The following is a 15,941-nucleotide window of genomic DNA, read 5'->3' as shown; positions in this document are numbered from 1 at the left end:
CTGATACGTTTTGGATACCGAGGTTTCACTGCACATTTTGAACTTGACCAAGATATCACAATTGCAAAGACAGTGCAAGTGTTTAGAACACAACGTTTTATTACTGCAGAGCACAGAATTTGGGGAATTGATCATTTTTCTTCTCTCCCCCTTGTGGTTCAGCTTTTGGCAAGTCGTCTTGCTGCATATAGAGACTGATTGATCTCTCACTGCATGAAAATGGCAGGTGCTTGTTAGGCCCCCAGTGGGACTTACTTCAGTCTGCAGTGATTTCTCTTTCTTCATACAGTATTGTTAATAGACTCCATCTTTTGGTCTCTTAATCTTTAACCAGCAAACAGAATTGAACCTGTTAAATATATCCAGCACTCCATGTTTTAATTATGGTGCTTTAGAGCATGATTGCAGACAGTGAGTGCACAGGAGTTTAAAAGCAAATGAGTGGTTGTCAAAAGATAGATTTTCTTGTTCAAATTATCTGTAGTCCACATCCTACAAAAATAAAACCTGAATAGACAAGATTTTAGCTCAACATATTACCTTCCCAAATGATAAAATTACAATGGATGCTATTTTTTTAAAGAACTGTGGACTCCTGAATAAAGAAACATACTTTTTAACTGAAAAGAAATGAATCTTCATTTAGGAGATTTTGCAAAAATGTGTTTAAATCACAGATCTGTTCATGAAATAGAGGTTTATGATGTTAATTTTTTTCACTTATGTTATTGGTGAGTTAGCCTTGTATTTTCTCTGTATCGTTCACTGAATTAATTTACCCTCTAATATTAGAAGAACTAATTATCAGTTAAGTTGTTCTGTAGATTATTAGTTTGGAAAAGAGAATCATGTTATTAAACAATGCTCTATAAAGCATTATTCTAAATCATCAAGTGGGGAGACTTGAAAGTAAAACTACATAAATGCCTCTAAAAGTCTTTGGTTAGAAGATTTAACTACACTCCAGGGGCAGACTTGTCTATCATCAACTGGTAATCGTAGCATCTTATTATTCCTTTGTTTGCTGGATGGGAAAATGCATGATAAAAATCTGTATAGATCTTTATAGGCTGTGACTAAGTCGCTTCTTCCCCATTAATCTTTTCCTTTGATCAGGTAAGTTGGACTCTGAATTGCACAGAAGGTCTGTTTTCGTTCCTTTAATTATTTTCTCTAGTATCTTCTGAAACCTCTTCATTTAATCAGAGATCTTCTAGATGACAGTTTTAGCAAAACGGAACAGACTGTTCCAAAATTAGCTGTGTCTTGGACTGCAGTGCTCTACTGACTCAGTAGTGAAGGTCCTCCCTTTATGTGCATTTTAGATAAGTCTCTTACAGGAAAGTTATGTTGAGCCCAGTCACAGTCCCGACAGCACTTTGCATAGTTATTTTAGCCCAGAGTCTAGTATAAGATCCTGTATCAAAACCATCCATTCTTTATCCATGTAGATATAATCTTCTTTTTGGCCATACTGTTTTCTATTTTTTTTTCTTGCTTTGCCTACTCACAATATATTGACCAATCACAATTGTTCTGTAGCAGGGATCAGACCTGCTCATTTACCTGGTCACACTATTTGTGTTACTGTATATTTTACCAGAAGTGTCGTGGGATGTGCATTGTGTTGTGAGTTACTTGTAGGTTAAAAATGATAGGCCAAGAAGTGACCTATGTGCAGGAGAAGAAAAGTTAAGGTTTCCAGAAACACAGTCAATGAAAGTGCTTCATTTATAAGTGTAATTTTTTGGGCAGTCAACTAACTAGTTTTAATAAGCTTCTTTTTTTTTTAATCTTTATCACTTTATAAAAATTAGATGTCTTTCAAATAAACTCAATTTCCAAACTGAAGGTTATCAGCATTTTGATTGGATGAGGAATTTCTTTGCATGCATGGAGAAAATGTGAATGTTATGTAACGAATGTTCATGTGTAGTTTATCTTTTTTTATGATCTTCTGATTTAACAAAAAGCTGGGTAGAAACACAGTTAATTTAAAATTATCGTGTCTTCTGCTTTTTAGAAGCTGGTGAGAGAAAATTTTTCCTTTGTAAAATTAAAAATCATGTTGTGACTTTTAGTAACTCGGAATGTGAGAGAACAATTATGATTGGGTGTGGACTGCTAGTATTTTCTCCATGAGGTTTTTAGGTGTCATCAATTTGTATAAAAGCTTTGTATTACAAGTAAGAGTCTAGTCCTACAAGTGGTATTCCTTACTAAAATCCTAAGTTTAGATTTTCTTATTTTTAATATAAAGGACAGATTTGTATAACTCTACATTAAAATTGGTAATGTAGTTAAGGTTTAGTTTTGCTGTTGGAATGTCTCATGACTTCAGTGTAATTTTACAACTTATCACATACTGTCTTTTTATTTTTTTGGGGGGGGAAAGGGATAGAAAAATTCAGAGCATCAGTCCACAAGACATATTTTTTACATGCTTAAAATGTTGCAGTAGCAGTAGGGAAAATCCTGTGCAAAATTCTTGAGGGCTGCATAGGAATCTTGGCAGATCTATGCCTGTCCATCCTGACTTTATTATGGGAAAGTCTTTATCTTTAGGTAGCTACCCATGCCTATGAGAAAGACAATAAAAGACATAAGTTAATCTACCAAATCAAAAGTTAGACTGTGTGAAATATTCAACTTGAAGTTAAGATAAAAGGAATTGAAAGACCTTGTCAATGGGGCTCAACATTTAATGGGGATCAGTCTTACTTTTACGAAGAAGGATGAACAGGAGGAAATATTTCTCTCACCCTACGAAAAGCATTTGCCATCAAATTGTGACATTTGAAAGGTCTGCCTGTCTATGTAGACTTTCATATTTATGCCAACATAGGACAGACTCACAAACATTGTTACTGTTATTTCTATCTACTTATGTGCATAGAACTGCTCTGTGGGATTTTTACACAAGATGACTCATGAAACTTAAACTCATCATTCTGTTCCATGACCCAAAATATCCAGAATAACAACCACTCTTGCCATTGGTTAAGTACAAAGTACATTGTACATTTCTCCTCTTTCTTGCAGAGTGAGTAACATTTAGAATGTTACTACAGATTTATAAACATGTAGTACTAAAGAGAAATATGGTCATTCAAAAGGATGTAGAAAGATTGATATTCTTCAAAGAGACAGACATCTCAGACCATGGCACACATCATTACAAATCCTACTAAACCAAATGTGAGGTCTTGTCTTAATTCATGCTACTGTCCTTGGGAACTGGCCTGAATGAGGGCTACGTAAAAATGGAATCTGTTCCTGGTTTCATCTACTAAATCAAATGAATGAGCCTGGATTCTCTTTCTTATTATTTGTGTCATTTTTAAAGGTACCCAAGCTCCAGAGCTGTGCTGGTATTGGGATTTCTGTGTGCCAGCTTGGTGACTCCACAGTATCTTAAATTCCTAGAACAGAAGTTACATTGAAAAGGGAATGGAATGAGGTCTGTTCAGGCCAATGTGGAGACACTTCTGAATTCTGAAAAATTTTCTGTCTTAGCTTAGCTATTTCTCCTTAACTGAATTTAAAATACAAACCTAGTATTGGCAAAGTAAAAGAAATACCATTATTTTTACTTAATAACACATCATTGAAGTAATAGGTTAGTATTCTCATACCAGAGAGACTGCTGCTTTTAAAACCCCTGTATTATACTAATGGGTCAATCTCCAGTGACCTTACACTCTGTTACTGCATCAAGTTAGTTTTCTCATTTTTAGCAATCGGAATAAAGATAATATTTTTACCTTTCATTTGCAAGGATTTTTTTGTGGCTTTTGAAGAATGTTTTGTATTCCTTGGATTAACAAAGATTATATGATTCTATGAATGGCATTCCTTATTTAGATAAAAATACAAGTTTTGAGTATTTTGAGTATTGAAAAAACCAAGAGACCTTAATTTTTTAGGATGAAACACCCCCCTAAATGTGATTGACCAAACTGATATTCATCCATACTCCAATTTGGGATAACACAGGAATAAAGAACTTTGTCATTACATTTCCAAAGGCTACTTACAGTAATTGTATAACATTACTATCAATTCTCCATAAAACTGTATTTTTTACAATTATTTTAAGTGCATAAATGGTAAATAATTGAAATAATTGAAGACCTATGTAACTCTTCATTCATCAGCCGCCTTTTTAAATACAAGCCCTTTTATTTCATGCTAGACAAGGCAATGCACGTGAAGTGCTTAGCTCAGTAAATAAAGAGGGATGATCTTCTACAGCAAAGTAAATCTTGCTTTAAGGTATAATCAGTACTGTATTGTTAGTGCAAATCCAGCTTATGTGCAACAATGCAGGAATGTAGTCAGCTCACTGGTCCCTTCAAATCCAAGACCTTTTTCAGTAACAAAAGGTACGACACTTAATAATTTTACCCTCCTAATCTTTTGAGTCTACCTCAGAAATGACAGATATATTCCTGTTTTAACAAATGCACAAGATGTCAGGCAGTAAGTGTGCTTAACATGCTGCACTGTATGAATTGCCATTAGGACACATCTGTACAGTTGAACACTCATATTCTTTGCAGTACTGAGAATTTATTTTTATTTCACCTGAGGCAGCAAGATTGCATTCTGGCAAAATTAGAATGCAAAGTCAATGGATTTTGATCCCCTTTGAGTAATGTATAGTCAGGAATTGTTAATGGTGTTCATTTTAAAGCTGAAGAGTGGTATTAAGTACTTCATGTCTAACATTGGGAGTACTTTCATAAAGCAAAACCAAAAAGATGTGACTCTAGACTAATTTCTGAAATTATAGAACCATCAAAATTTTAAAAATTTTGAAATGACCTTTGAAATGTAATGGAATTTATTGTTTGAAGCCTAAATCACGATAAAATGTTTCATTCCACCTTACCTACTTACACTGTTTTTTTATGGTGGTTATACATAGACTAAAGAAAGATCCTCAATGTGTATGTTTCTTATTATAAATAGGAGTCACCATTAAAGGTTAAGACTTGTCAACACTTCCAAATACAGCAGCATACCATAATTGCTTTTCTATTCTAGGCATAGAATTTAGCTGTAACTGCTGGCAAATTCAGATTTTTAATGGTGCCTGTTTTAAGTAGCAGCCTTTCAATTATATGCACTAGCAAAAAGCTGCTGATATCCTGTTCTAGCAACCTAGGTATAAAAGAGCATTTTGAAGTGCCACATGAAATAAGATAGTGGTGAATAATAAGCTAGAAAATATGCTTAAGGAATCACTTTACTTTCGTTACCATGTACAAATTATACAGGAAGAGCAGAGGGCTGGCATCTGTTTTTTTAGCTCACTTCTGTGCACTGCAAGCTTAGTATTGTTGTTTGCCTACAGGTATTTTCTTCACTTGTTAAGAATCAGTGAATCATACAGCTCCTAAACAAAAGAAAATCATTTGCTGACTGAATTTACTGATGACTTTCCAAAAGTACCAATTATGGTTTTCATAAGCAAGGTAAAAAAAAATAAAATTGAACTACCTACATTTCTTCTAAAAATGTGTATTAATTTTGTTAATCTATCTATATACCATTAATAACTCTTCATAACTTCATAGATTGACTCATGAAAAAGAATTTGATGATCTAACTCATGAAAAAGAGTTAGATAATCAACTGTATTTCTTATTTTAAAATGCCTAGAATTATATCTAAGTTTGCTTTATCAGTATTTGCCGAGGAATATCTCCCCCCAAATACAGACTGATGTAAATTGCTTCTACAAAATCTATCCTGGCTCCACTGAATTTTTGCTTTTTCATTGATTCTTCTTCTTGAATAGAACAGACTGGAGAGGTTAGAAGGTGCCATACATTTTCAGTACTTTTCATTTCGAAAATAATTTTTGAGAACATTATTATATGTGCATTCAGTCATAGAATTTCAGGCTTTTTGTTTTCTGGTAAGATGAATGACCCACGCAGTTATCCATACACAATGTAAGGCTACTCACTGACTTTGATCTTCATTCAACTCTGTAAACTGCAACCTGAACAAACCTCATATGTAAGATGTTTCACATTTATTGAAATTATACTCACTACTAATTCTTTAAAAAAATCTCTTTACATTGAACCTTAATCAGGACCAAAGACAGTCATTGTGGGAAAGGCAACAAAAGTAGATACTATTTTAAATTTTCAGTGCTGTTGTCTTATGGTATAATTCAAATTCCACACTTTTCTGAACTTCAACACCACAATTTATCTACTTGGTCTGTAGCTTACTAGAGTGATGGAGAAATCTCCTCAAGAGCTGATATATCAGGAAAGAGTGCTACTATGATTTGGAGAGCTCCTTGAGATACAGTTCAATGTGACGGTTTCTTTTTAAACATTCTGGGTTTTGTTTTCAAATGTGAATCAGGAAGAAGTGCAATCCTGAAATCAGCATGGTTAAATTGCCTAATTAAATATGATAAACAGTTTTAGTTTTCAGTTGTTGACTAGACCCCTGCAGAGTGATAAAGGCACAGTTTTATTGCACATGAGGGAAGTTGTGGATGAAAAAGACAGACAGGGAATGGGACTCACTGAAGTGTAGATATCGAGAATCCCATTTAGGTTCTATGGAGAGAAGCAGACCCTAGCAGGGAGTTATTTCTCTCATCCTTAAAATATCCAGTGTATCTGGGTAAATTAATAGTTTTCTACAAGTTTTTGAATGTGACTATCTGAGGATAGAAATACAGTATAGGTTATGTGAAATCTAAGTTTAGTAAAAATATAACAGAATACACCATATAGAAGGCACACATAGTCCTTCCCAAATATCTTAGATAAAAAAAGGAGTATATATGCAGTGCAGCACAGGTATATTTAGTCTACAATTCACAGAGTCTGTATAGGTAAAACAGTGCATGAGATGAATCTGACATCTCTACATGACATGCCTTGATGGTGGAGAATATGTCCCCAGAAGTGACAGCCTTAGTAAAGAAGAATGGCATGACTGTTGAGCAGTTCCTGCACTTTTTTTTTATTTATTTCTTAGTGAGAAATCTAATAAAAATAAATCTGGAAAGATTTTTTTTTACTAGATCAATATCCAGGTCTTAGAAAGTTTAACTGCATTTCACTGTCTTTAACTATTTTAATGCTGATAAGCACAAAGATGAAATAACTGATCCTACTTTGTGAAGAATCAAAGATAAAATGTCAATACCTTTAACAAAAAACAACCCCCCCTGCAATTTCTCACTTATGACAGGTTTTCAAATAAATTGAAACATTTTCTTGACATTATGATTAAAACAGGACGTGATTCTTTGGCCCTCGCTAATGATTAACTGTGCTTGTGGCAAAGCAGAATTTCTGATTTTCTGGTAGTGTAACAAAGGGAAATTTGGTGAAGGCTTAACAGTAGTAGTGCCAAGAATAGAATACTATTCATTAACTTAGGCTTTCATATGTATTATTATATTGTCATTTCTTATGGACTTAAATAAACCAAATCACAAATGGGAGAACAGAATAATGATGCAGAAGAAGGTTGTTGGATGCAGAAAATAAAGACTGAAGTTCCAGAACAATTTTTTTTTCCTCTCTCTGAGATGATACTTTCAAATGTTCTTTTCAAGAACATTAGTTAAAAACAGCTCATACAGAAGCGTGAATTTTACATTCGAGTTATCCCTTTAAATCATTGCTTGTTAAGAGGCCATCTGATGGAAACCTACATTAGAAAAATGTAAATGTATATACATGACTATGGCAGACACCAATTAGAAGGCTGGAAATAAAAGTTAGTCAAAACTTCTTGCTCACATTCTTACAATCTTTTTGTTTTTCAGTGGCAGCTTTGATTTAGAGAAGGAAAGCTCACAGCAGACAAATGGTTCAGAGATAGAGTGCTGAAGAAAAGCTGCATTAATCAGGGGGAAACACAGCCTTTATACAAAGCTGTAGGTTTCCAGATATAAGTCAAAGGTGTTTTGTTATTGATGCTTCGGTATCTAGTTCAAACAAAGAGAGTTGTTGGAAAAAGAGTTGTTATTTTGAAGTAACAGCAGCATCTACTGCACACGGCATTGCAACTGCTGTGCATGTGGGTGCGAGCTGGGCAGCCTCAGAGTGCTGTCATGCCACACTATATTTGCTGATTATCAACAGGAGTGTAATCTCTAATCTGACTCTAGATTAATCCTACCAATCCAGTTTGGTCCAAGTAAGATAATGTACTGTCCCATATTCTCTCATCAAAGGACCATAGCAATCATAGATGTCAACAGTCTTTCTCTGTGACACCAAATTACATTCCTATGATTGAAACAAATAAAAAGGAAACAAATACTGTAAATATGCAGTAAAGTGATCAGTCTGTTCAGGTGGAAACAATGATAGGCAAGTGCTTACTTGGATTGCTTGATGACAGACTTGTAAGGGAAATAGCATAGAGTTCACACCTATGAAGGAAGCAAGAATGTATCGCAGGAGAAAGTCATTTAGTGAAAATGTTAATGGCAACTTTCAAAAAAAACTTGCAGTGTCTTGAAGTTAAGGAGGAAGTTGAGAAGCTATTAGAATTACCTGTATAACCCAGGTGCTATGTGCCTAAACTTTTTAACTTGGAATATAAACCAAGCATTTTTGTGTTTCCTTTTGGGTTTTTTTGTATTTTGGGTGTTGTTTTGGTTTTGAGAGGGTGATTTTTTTGTTGTTTGTTTGTTTGTTTGTTTTAATATGAGAATGCAAGTTATGGTTTAGCAGGAATATTCAGTAAGATCCTCAAACACTGTCTTTTTCTTCTAGTTAGGATTTGGTGGGTTTTGGTTTTTTTTCTCAGAGATTTACATTTTTAAGTGTAAAGTTCTTTTTCAAGTTGCTTCCAAAAAAAAAAAAAAAAAAGATTTAAGGCTTCATACAAATTTTGTAATATGTTTTGACATATATTGCATTGTCTGCTTTGTCCTTCAATAACATTCTACCAAGGACAGTAAAAATACAAAACCAAATGCTCAGCTCTTCTGCATCACTGCAATAATTAAGCCCAGGAAAGTGATTGCTAAGAATGCCTTACTTATGCCAGAGGCCAGTTTAGTTCCTAGCAGCCTTAAAAAATTAAGAAGAGAAGGTGACAAAAAGGTGGAGAAAAGCATGCATGACTTCAAATGATGGGTCTATCTCAACAGTCTGCTTTTGGCATTCTGTGGTCTATATTGCACAAGCTGACCTCTCTTCAAAGGGAGTCACAGCTCTGGAGAGGGCATGCCAGAGGGGGAACTCTGTCATTTTTTGAAAGGGTTATTGAAGGCTACTCTCTGAGTACATGGAAAAATGAATGAGAATTTCGGAATGTGGCCTAATGGAGCAATTCGTGTAACAATTACTTTAAAGACAATATTTTTGGGAACAAGAGCTCCAGAAGGAGTCTAATGTAATAGGATTCTGTCATAAAATTGTAGCTTGAAACAGTTCTTTTCATGAGTAGCAGGACTTCTTACTTTAGACATAAGTATTTACAGGACCTATGGGGTGTGAGACTAGTTATTTCTTCTTTTATTCCTTTTGCATATAAACTTCCACTTAGCCCTGTGACTCCTTTAACTAGCATAGTTCTATCTTTATTCTTCAATTTTTTAAAAGATCCCAGAATTCATACAGTTTTGTAACATAATCCATACTTTAAATTATAAGTGAGTTTCATGTTATGATTTTAATGTATGATCTGTCATTGGACTTTAAACTGCCAGTGGCAATACAAACATTATTCAATGACTTGTGCAAATTATAAAAACTCTATTTTTCCTGCATTTGCTCTAGAAAAGAAATCTAAATTTACTGACTTCTTTTCTGTCTTTGCTGCAAGCTGCCGTGACATGAACTCTTAAAACTTATGAAACAATCATGGAAAAAGTATCAAGTAAACTTTAAAATCAAGCCTAACATATGTGGTGTGTGCGTGAAAAAATCAAGGCATATTAAAGGTAGTGAGTTTGACTGGATGTAAGAATAATGAATATTCATCTCATAGTATTTATAATATATTACAGGAATATCTTTAAATTGTTGCAACTAACAGTAAAAGTTTTTAAGACAGTGGATAAGCTAAGTCTAAAATAAGACAGCAAATAAAAAAACATGCCTTAGAAGTTGCTATTGGAGGAGCATTTGCATTTTGGACACCAGAGACAAAGAAGAGCTGAGCACCATCAGATCCATATTTAATAGAATTTAGTATCCACATCTTCTTGAGATGAGAAAACAGAACACATTAAGACTGAATTTTTTTGAAGCAAGCAAACATATTTTGCATAAAGAAAGTGTCAAAAACTCTCCAGACTGTGACTAGCCAAACATGTGGAGAGAGATGTGTCCCCTTCTGGGAGACATTACTTGGTGCAATAGAGGGGTGAATTTCCCTTTGAAGCAGTTTTGCTATCCCAGTTGATTGTAGGGATGACTTAAAGGACTGGATTAACTGACTTCTTGATGGCTATAATGAGTGGGAGTATTAATCTTGTGAAGTTTAACAAAGGAAAATACAGAGTTTTCCAGCCAAAGAAAAATAGTCCCACAGTCCAAGACTGTGGACTGACTGGCTGGAAAACAGCTTTGCAGAATAATGCCTGAGAGTCCTAATGGACAGCAAGTTGTGCCACAGCCAACTGAGCTCTCTTGCAGCAAAGACTAACAGCCTCCTGGGCTGCATTAGACAGTGTGTTGCCAGCAGGTCAGAAGGAGCTGACTTCCTTTCTGCTAAGAACTGGAAAGATACATCAAGAGTGCTATTACCAGTGCTGATGTCGCCAGCATGGGAGAGACGTGGACTTCCTAGGGCAAGTCCAGCAAAGGACCACATAGATTACATGTGGTCCTTTGCTGGACCACATAATCAATGTTAGCCCATAACATAACATAGATTATGTTATGAGCTTGGAACTTCTGTCATATGAGAAGAGGCTGAGCAAGTTTAGAGTACTTTAGCCTGGAGATGAGAAAGCTCAGGTGGATCTTATCCATTTCTGTAAGTACTTGATGGAAAGATTATATAAAAGAGCGAAACTGACTCTTCTCAGTGGTGCCCAGTGAAAGGAGGAGAGACAATTGACATAAATGTAAATACAGGAAATTTCAGTTATACATAAAAAATTATTTTTTTTTTTACTTTAAGAGTGGTCAAACACAATGGGATTGTGGAGTCTCCATCCTTTGAGATATTCACAACCCAGCTGAACACTGCTCTGGGCAACCCGCTTTAGCTGACTGTTCTGAGCAGACGTGTTGAATTAAAGGATTTCCAGATGTCTACACCAATCTCAACCATTATGTGATACCAAGATTCTGAGATTTTGTGATGAAGTCTATGAAAAAAGGGAGGAGGACAAGCACAGAGGTAAATTTTTTAACTTTCATTGGTCATTTGGGTTTGTGCTGATATCAAAAATGTGGATGTACAAGCCTCAGATATCCACCCTAGCCTCTACCTGTAATTTACACGGAGAAATGAGCACTTAGCAGTGCGCTGACCTGTCTCAGATGCTTATCGGAAAATAAGATAGATTGCTCTCTGGAGGTGGTTTATTTTCCCTCCAGTGACTGCAGTGCAAGCTCAGTGTCCTGTTTGTCCCATGGTATTTAAAAGTCAAGTACCAAGAAAACTATTCAGTCAAGAAAAAAAACTGTAATACTTTTTTTCATGCTAAGAGATATCTAAGGCATGCCCTATTGCAGTATGTAGAGTATTTAAAAAGAATAAAAATAAAATATTGGAATAACTGAAAGACATTGGTATTTATTAGTTAAATTCACAGACTGTTGATATGAGAATTGTCCCATGAAGTTTATATAAAGTCACAATGCACATCCTCCTAATTTAATCAGACATTAAAGGCTAGAATCATAGTGAGCACACCCTAAAAAACAGAGGTGTGTTCATTATGCAGATGCAAACATCTGTATTTGTGTGCAAATCCAGGGTCTGAATATATGAACGTGATAACTGCATGCACTATGTTACGCTAGAGGGAACAAGAGACAAAGAGGAGCTGTGCAACAGTGGAATTCCCTCAAGGAATACTCTCTGATTCATCTGTCACATACTGAAGCCTTTTCAGAGGGTGCCAGACCTCTGGAGAGGGGATGCTGGAGGAGGAGCTCAGCCACAGTTTGAAATGGTTCAGAGCTTGTTTATTGCTGCCCAGCTCAATTCTGCTAACCTCGGCTGCCCTCCCCAGTATTCCTGTGGCTCTCACCTGCAGGAGTAGATTTTTCTGTCATCTACCCACCTATGTGTGGTCAGACACAGCCTGGAGAGTATTTAATGTTTTCTTTATGCTGAACATACCTGATTAAATGAATCATCAGTATAATCCCAATGAATTAAATATCACTTGTGTTTAGCCTATTCTACCTTGTAGTCGTCAATGTAGATATCTAAAAACAAATAAACAGGAGCCACTGGAGGATTTTTGGAGGATTCAGGTATCATCCCAATTTTTTGCTCTGTTACTACACAGCAAACAGAGAGAACTAATTAAAAAAAAAACACATCTAGCAACAGTGGTGGGGAAAAGAGAAGGAGAGAGATGGAATGGGGAATGGCATTCCCTTCAAAACTTTACACATTATCAATTGCTCTAATGAAAAAGCATCATTATATTACATGTTTTTAATGTAGCCACTCAGCTAAAATCCTGAGCTTCATTTAAGAAAGACAGTAAAAGATGGGTCTATACAAATTTCATTCCAGTTAAAAAAACTTGCATTATAAACAGTAGCAGGAAACATTGTCATTCCCTTCCCCCATCCCTCTGTCTTGGGTAAGACCCATTTTTGAGCTGTTCTCATTCAGAGAACGAGTAGCTACTTTTGGCTTTGTTCCCAGAGTGCTGCATACTTGGTGGTGTGTGAGGCATTGCCTCCTGGGGAAAACGGAGGAGGGGCACTGAATCACAGCACTTAATTCTTAATGATTGTTCTGTGTGGTCAAGAGGACACAGAGCAGGCAATGCTCTTTATTCTTTACTTACTGTTATAGCTATTGGCAGCCAGCCCTTTTAATTTAGTTATCAATACTCAATGCCTTTAATCTTTTACTTAAAGCCAGTCCAAAATAAGTACTAGCCAATGAGCATCTGCTAAACAGAAATATTGGTGGAGAGATATGATTTAAGGCAATGCTGCTAAGGGCCTACAAGTATAAGTGCTGAGTAAAAGTTATTTGGTATTCTCTTGACAAATCTTGTTTCTTTATCAGGATGGTTGCTTTTCTGACAAAATATCTGTCAACTAATAATGTGTGGAAAAATTCATAGGTGTTGCTAATAGATGAGCTTTTCAGATTATTCCATCCGTCTCCCTGTTGATTATAGGACACTCTTCTAAAGTACATTTTCTATTACTAAATCAAGCTTAGATTTCAGTATCCAGTGAAGTGGGATTTCTACATTTCAGAGGTTACTGAATAACCAGAAAAGTGTCACTGACTGGGAAGTTTCTCTTTATATTTCTTATCTTTGTCTTCATACGCTGACTTCTAATTACATCCCAGAGTACTGCATACTATAATCCCCTTCTTTTCTAAGGATCTGTACTATTGCAAGCTGATACTATTCTTCCTTTTTGTCACTTGTCCGTGTTGTTAGAGCACTGAGTCCTTTGGAATATGCAAGTGATTTAATAAGTAAAAATCAAAGTATTTATTCCTATTTTTGTTTGTTCTCTGGAGAACTCCTTCCAGTTTGCCAATCTGTTTCTAAGAATGTAGTTCCTTTATTTGAACACAGTATTTCAAATGAAGTGGCTTCAAAAGACAAGACAATAATCCTCTTTCTTTCCAGTGATTTACCTGCTAGATTGTAAAAGTAAGTGCTCTGGAAGTTCACTTGGTTAATAATGAATCCAAGGCTTAACTCATTTGTAGAACATGTGCACTGCAGAAGAACCTTTAACCAACCACTTAATATGTATGCATAGGAAAAAGTAGATGCACATCATTTAATTCATAACGCTGATTTTATCCTGGTCACCTGCAAGGGCATGTAGGCACCAGTTCAGCTGATCTGCTGGAGATGACCACTTTGGAGAGGGTTACATGGCTCTTTGGATCCATTGATCAAATGATTTTGCCTCAGTTGTCCATACACAGATGTCTAATACATGAGAGATGTCTCAGGTATTCCTGCCTACTCTCCAGCCTCTTCTTCAGAAAAGTGTCCCTGAAGTCCTCTGTGATATCCGTCAGTCCCATGAGGTTTTGTCAGATACTCTAAGATGGCATTTTAAGTGGGAAGGCATTTTAAATGGAAATGCAACAAGTCTCTCTGTTTAGCCAGCTGAGTTTTCAGTCACTGCAGGTTTTCACTGACTAGAATGGGGTCTTGGATATCGAATTCACATGTAGGTACCTAAATTTGGTGCATCAGTCTGTGAGGTGAATCTCATTCACCTCAATGTCTACAGCTGAATGAGAGGAATCTCATCTGCAGCTGAGGTGATATTTTGATTTTTGAACTAAAATACCCAGTAGGTATTGAGTAGAACAAGGGGCATTCAGAAGAAAAGGGTTTATCACCTGGTTTACTTTTTGTTGTCTTATTTTCCATGATCACAATTTGCAATTAAATAGTATTTTTCTACATTGTGTTATTATTACAGGTGCTATGTTTTGTTCTCTTGGTTGCTTATTTTGTTCAAAAGCTACTCTGTAGGTGAGGTCAAACATGATTACTGTGCCAGTTTCATAGTATAATCTGTCATGAACTGGTATGTAATTGCTCTCGCATTGTTCCCCTTTTGTTCTTTTCAAAATATGTCTTCACATTGAATGAATTTCTCTAGTAGATTAAAGACATGCTTTTTTTCAGCAATTCCAATAACACTATTGCAAATTATTTTTCTCTGATTTCTACCAGTATATTTATTTATTTGTCCATTTCTTTTCTGACAAACATTTTCTTTTTCCCATAGTGAGTTCAGTACTGTCAGTTTGGAGCCATAAAGAACTTTATAGCAGCTTAACTCAATGTTTGCTATAATCAGAAAAGCAGTATCAACCACACCAAAGGGAAATTTAGGGATTCTCTTTAAAATTCATGTGTTTCTTTAAAAGCTCTAAAACATATCTCCTCATTCCTCCTGGACTGACTACCAACTAAAGAAGAAAACACCAGTTTGCTACTAGATCACATGTGAGAAGGTATCTCCAAATCACAAAGATCAGGGAAAAATTCAATGAATGTGTGGTGCTACAGAACCTGATTGTTCTCTCTGGAGAACATTTTCTAATTTCCATGGTTCAGTTGAATTTTCAAGGTATCTTGTCTGGTTTTTTTGCCTTTGAATCCAGGCCATTAACAGTGACTCCAGCATCTTTGGGAGTACTTTAGCCATGAATTGAATCTTATGCCCTGTTTCACACACTTCTGCACTCCTACAGTGTAGCTGGTCTGTCCCAGCTGATTAACTGATGATGAAGGGCTGAGTTAAAGGAAACACGTATTTAAAATCTTGTGTAAAATGTCATTTAAGCACATACTTCCCAATGTATTCTTCAATTCACTTAAAATATTTCTTTATATTTAACATGTTTAAACAGCATAAGGATGCACCAGACAGCTAGCTGGGTAAAGAAAATACCGGTGATTGTAGGTAGAGATGAAGATTAACAAATTAATTGTTCTGCAGTTTGTGTTCACTGACTCTTTTCCCAGAATTAACACTTTTTTTCTGCATTCCTGTTTTAAATGTCACAAGTATCAAATATGACCTCTAGCAGAACTTCTTTGGCAGACTGTCATTAGCTGTTAGTCCCTCTTTGGAGAAGGAAGCTAACTCAGCCTGTGAGTGTCACCAGACAGTTCTTTTTCAAGCAAGAGTCTCTGTATGATGTGCTTCTCATACAGTTGTTTGTTGGAGGTTTTTTTCTACTCACTATTTATCAAAGTTGGAATAATCATGGATGGCTTCTGTAGGAAC

General features: G+C 35.7%; 1 protein-coding gene across 16 annotated transcripts in view; it reads left to right on the top strand.

Annotated features, from left to right (window-relative positions):
• The window catches only part of TAFA5 (TAFA chemokine like family member 5), a 504,297-nt gene that overhangs the window by 356,491 nt on the left and 131,865 nt on the right, over positions 1-15,941 (top strand). For 2 of the 16 annotated variants that reach the window (XR_010430895.1, XR_010430894.1), the window contains exon 5: positions 11,137-11,358. The exons of 13 other annotated variants lie outside the window; for them this stretch is intronic. The gene's annotated coding sequence lies outside the window, so the exon portion shown is untranslated. Of the gene's footprint in view, positions 1-5,359; positions 5,481-11,136; positions 11,359-15,941 lie in introns of all 16 variants that reach the window. One more of the 16 variants, XR_010430896.1, reaches the window with a different exon arrangement.

This window comes from Pseudopipra pipra, chromosome 5 (genome assembly GCF_036250125.1).
Source record: "Pseudopipra pipra isolate bDixPip1 chromosome 5, bDixPip1.hap1, whole genome shotgun sequence".
In the NCBI taxonomy this organism is placed as follows: domain Eukaryota; kingdom Metazoa; phylum Chordata; class Aves; order Passeriformes; family Pipridae; genus Pseudopipra; species Pseudopipra pipra.
This window is presented reverse-complemented; position numbering and strand designations above follow the sequence as displayed.